Genomic DNA, 5,435 nt, shown 5'->3' with positions numbered 1-5,435 from the left:
GAGGAACATGCCTGGAATAAAAGGCCCGTGAAAAAACAAACTCTGTTTTTGTTTTTTAGAGCCCGGGTCTGTATTAGTTTAATCAGCTTCATTAAGAGTGGTCTGTGATCGTGGCAGACCTGGACGGTGTCAGTCAGCAGCAATCACGCTGCCAGGAAGTGTCAGTGTCCTGTGGATACGACAATGATTTAACTGAGCTAATCACTAATTAGCTTTAGCGTGCGTCGGTGTAGGCACTGCTGATGGAGGGCGGCCGTCTGCGTCACGAAGCTCAAACATTGGTCGATGTTGACGAAGACGAAGTAATCAGAGCTGCCGTCATCAGTCAGAAACTGATGAGACTCTGAAGTGAAGCTGCTGTGAGGTCAGAAGGTCAACTGTCGGTCTACTGTCCACCCTGTCCACCCTGTCCACCCTGTCCACCAGTCACACCATTCGAACTCTGACTAACTCTGAGGCCAAGGCTGGTTTTGTTTTAACTATGTTTCACATCTTTATGATTTCTGAAGAATCATCTCTTTCAGGACCAGATTTTTAATTACTCCATAATCAATAAATCAAATGGAGATTAAAAAAGTGAAGCGGTGGACATTAAAATCTATTACTTATTTTCAACCACTGGTAAGAATTTTATTTTATTTTTTACACTAAAACGAGCAGTTGACTTTTTGTGGAGAAGTCATTTGTGAGAATGAAAACAACATGAAATTTAACAAAGTGTAAGAAGCTACACCTCCTTATAGAGATAGAGAAATGAATAAATATGTCAGTAAAATAAGTTCCTCCAGAGGCATGTGTGAAACCATGGATCAGTCTGAAATGTTAAACTGTGTCGTAGATAATAATATTGTCTCTAGCTGGAGATTAATATGAAATGTTTATCATTTACCCAGAACTTCTGAGGATCTGCAGTGAGTTAAAGAGAGTGGAAATATATTTCACCATGCCAGGAGGAAACGCCTCAGAACAACGACCTGGATGAATACAAATCAAATAATAATAAAGTGCTTTGTTACAGTCTGTTACTTGAGCTGCATTTCACCAAGTAACTTTGATGTTTGAAACCAAACATCTGAACTTCACCTTAAACTAAGACGCTGAGAAAACGCCTGAGTTTGACACAGTCACCAGGGTTTTCTTCGTCTTCACCTTCTGTGGTTAGAGGGTTTGAGGAAGAAAGGAAGTGGAAAGGTGAAGTCAGCAGGGAGGAGGCGGTCACAGGGAGGAGGACATTCCACCTGTGTCTGATTTACAGCAGTGGAATAGAAACTCCCTGATCACAGAGAGCTGCAGCTCTCTGTGCCACACACTGTCTGAGCTGCAGCTCTCTGTGCCACACACTGGACGTCCAGGTCCAGGTCTGTTCTCTGTCCCACAGTACAGACTGTGTGGGACACAGAGGCGGTTCAGTGTGTCGGGAACTGAACTGAAAAAATCTATGATCAAAAGTGGGCCAGTTTGGATGTTGATCAAAAAATCTTTGATCAAAAGTGGGCCAGTTTGGATGTTTGAAATTAGTTTTTAAGAATTGTCACATGACATTTAAAATCCTTGATTCTTGAAAACAAATCTCAAAGATCCACATTTTTAATCTGACCAATAAGAATTAACATCCACATACAGTAGATGTAGTGGAGGGGAAATCATTGATCTCTTAGTCATATATGACACAGATCTGTGACTTAAAAGTAAATAATAATGAAAGAATTTGTCATTTGTATTTACAGCTATTGTTCATGACATTTAAGAAGGACAGTTGTTCCAGGAGAGCAGACAGTACAACAGCTAATGAGATATCATTTGGACATCACGTCAATATATTTACATGATGACATTGATTCATATATGTGTGAACAGTGGTTGAACTGCAGACGTCTGTGATGATGGTAACAGGTCCAGGTAAAACATTTTGGAGGGCCTGAAAAACCCAGGTCATCAGACAAAACCCTTTTTTTAATCATAATGAAAATAGTGGTTTACCTTTTGATGGGATTTGTTTACTGTTTTAATTATTGTAATATTTTTCCTGAAAAAACACTTCTTAAGAAGGACTCATTCTTTAATAAAGATAATTAGCAGCACCAATGACACTATATACATAAATATAAAATAAATCTGAAATAACAACCTCAGAGTTCCTCATATGACCAATTTGTTTATTTGAGTTGGTGTTGAATTTCTCTGGTTGAGAGAATCTGGTTTTTAGCTTTGACCTTCTGTGCACATTTATATAATTCTTTTCCAGCCTCGTCCTCACAACAGCTTCAACTGAACAAACTACAGGTTGAGCAGGTGTCAGGTCTGTAGCGTGGTCGGCCTTCAGCCTGTACTGTAGCTCTCATGCTAATCACAGCTACCTCATAACGAGTGTTGTTTCTTTCTGCTCTGTAAGCCGTGCCTTAAGACGAGGGAAAACAAACACTCGTGTGGCTGCTACAAACAGTTCCATGTTATGACAGATGTAACAACAATATTATGGCAACGGTGAATGTCTGAAGAACAGCCTCACTTAGAGTCAGATAGAGCAGATAAAGTGCACCAGCAGTTGCAGTGACTTTAATTGTGTCTGCCTTAATCTGTCGATAGGCAGGAAGTATGTTGAAAATGTTGGATTTCTCAGTGTGTTGTCATGTTCCACTGAGCATGTTGTTCCTTCACACAACCTAATCTTATGTGTATTTGTTGTTGTCCTTCACTCTGGTCGTTGGGATTCATGGAAAAATATTTCCAAGTCAAATACGTACGTTTCCTTTGGCACAGGAGGGAAACGACATGTTGGTATAAAATAGACATTTGAAGAGTGACAGAATATTAAAGAAAAGGAGTCAGGAGTAAACAACAGGCAGCAGCAGAACAGACAGAAAAACAGAGGAATTTATAGTAAAACTAAATTTGATATAATTATTCCATCCATCCATTTTTATCCACCTATCCATTACCGAGGGCAGCAGTCTCCATGACCACCACCCAAATCACACTGCCGTACCGTACCAACCCCCCTGAACCTTCCTGCAGGTGGTGAGTCCACTGGAAGGTACCAACCACCCTGACTGGGATTTGATCTTGCCCGTAATATTAGGCTTCCTCTCCTTGTGGATTACTGAATGATTTACCAGGTAGAAAATATCAATAATTTCTAGTAAAATCTTTCTCCAAAAAACAAATACCTCAAACTATACTTAAACTAAACTAGACCTAGTAAATGCAGAATTGTTTCCAGGAACAGTTTATTGGTCACGTTCATAAGTGCAGTTTCCACCTTTCCTGAAACCTAACTGGCAGAACAGTTAGTGTATTATTTTATTTTATTACACACAGAAGTCAAGAGTTTGTTTTTGTCAATCCTGCAAACTTTCATCTACTCAGCAGAGGGACAAATAAGTGTTAGTGTTTTGACTGGCCCACCTAATCTTATTTTGTTTAACATACACACACACACACACACACACACACACACACACACACACACACACGTTGGTGGTTCTGCTCTGGGTTCTTCTGAGATGAAGATTGAGGACAAGGTTGGTGAGAGATTTCTTTTCTATAAACCTTAAATTGGCATTGATTTTTATTTATGTAAAACGGACTCATTAAATATACTGTTTCTTAATGAATAATTATACGGCGTTCCTCAATGAAGACAGAGAAGTGTGACACCACGGGAGAACGACTTGTATCACGGAGGCCGTCACCCGTCTGTCACGTCCTGACCTCACTCTATCTGTGGCCCTGTGGAGTTGTTGACATTCACCGTGTTCCTGATATCGGCACAACAACCAATGACACGGCTCCTTTCCTCGACCCCAGCCTCCCCCGCCCCCACTCACACTCCACTATCGCTGCTACAGCCAGAAGTCTCATGGGAACAGTGTACTTGTATGCTGAGTGCCCTTACAGATTGTATTCACAAACAGATACGCCAGCAATGAAAATATTTTGCTACTTTTCCCACTGACATTGGCCTACATGGTCCGACCTGTCTGCCCTCTCTGGGATAACCTGCACGGGTGTGGGGGGGCGGTGGGGGGGGGTAAGATCGCCAAGAGACCAGGTCAATTAACGAGGACCTGGGAATGGAAACAGAACAGAGGGAACATGAGGACGGGTTCCTCTGCCTGACTCTTGGTTCTGTCCAGGGTTGGAGCTCAGTGGTGACGTGTTCGGCCGTCTGTCTGTGGGTCAGACCAGAGGTCGTCAGCTGGTGCCACCTTTCATCGGTGTTTGCCCCCCAGATAGTACATGTGGGGGCAGGAGGGGTGGTTTTTGCACCTGTTGTTCCTGTAGCACGGAGAAGCTGGACCACAGGTAGTGCAGATGTCACTACAAGGTTGTGGGTTCAATTTCAGATATTTATTGGTTACTTGCCACCTGCTGGTAAAATCTGTAGTTTGACACAACATGGAGTGGTGACTAGAACAGTGCTACAGAATTACTGATGATTATTTCATGTGTTTTATGGGATATTACAACTATAAATTAATAGAAACCTTTAATACTGTTTTTATAGTTGACCATAGAAAAAATATGAATGTGCCTTTATTTGCACAAATCAGTTTTTTTAGTTACAAAGTAAAGTTTGTTCCTTTACAAAATGTTATTTTGCTCCTGTGACTCGGTCAAGAAACATGGGCTGCTTCAGTGAATGTCCATGTCGGGCAATACAGGTGGAACACACAGAGAGAAGAAGGTAATTACGGTAAAAAAAAACCCCAGATGAAAACCAGTGTGTCATCAGTCTCACCTGTGTCTCTGTCCTTAGTCTCACTGCTGTCACCTGGTGTCCAGGGTAGATACACCTCTCTCCCTCACTCTGTCTTGGTGATGTGATTAGAGTGATGTGAATTAGGCTGGACCACGGAATGAGGACAAAAAGACAGTTGGCTCAGTGGTTAAGGAAGTTTTTCTTGGCCTGCATCCCGTGTAGCCTCATCTTTATGAAGATATATAATAGAATCAGAGAATCAGTACTTAAAAACACATTTTTCATTCCAATGTTTTTTTTTTTTTGAGTAACATTTCTCTGACTTGGTTCGTGGACATTGGCGAACATTTCTTAACTTGTTATATTTTGTAAATGACAGTCATAATCATTTATTATTGTTTCTATTCCTAATCCTAATATGACTAGATGTTAAAGATATGCCGTAAATACAATCTTTCCTTGATTAGGTGTTTTGCTTTTCCGCCATTAAAAGTGAACACGAAGCAGGAAACCAGTCAGAGAGTAACTGAAGTAGACTTGGACGTTGGCCATTGTTCTAATGAGCGCCCATTGGGAAATGGACTAATTCCCTCTTAGAGGCCTTAAGCTAATTTCCTGAGGCCTTTTGGCTCTTTGAAGAGGGGGTGGGTGGCGCTAGTGCTAGCACTGAAAGGCTACATGTGCCACTAGGTCAAAGAGGTGACGGGACATCCCGACAGGAAAAAACAGGAAG

The sequence above is a fragment of the Cynoglossus semilaevis genome, chromosome 4, assembly GCF_000523025.1.
Source record: "Cynoglossus semilaevis isolate Cse_v1.0 chromosome 4, Cse_v1.0, whole genome shotgun sequence".
Classification (NCBI taxonomy): domain Eukaryota; kingdom Metazoa; phylum Chordata; class Actinopteri; order Pleuronectiformes; family Cynoglossidae; genus Cynoglossus; species Cynoglossus semilaevis.
Note: the sequence above shows the minus strand (reverse complement) of the source record.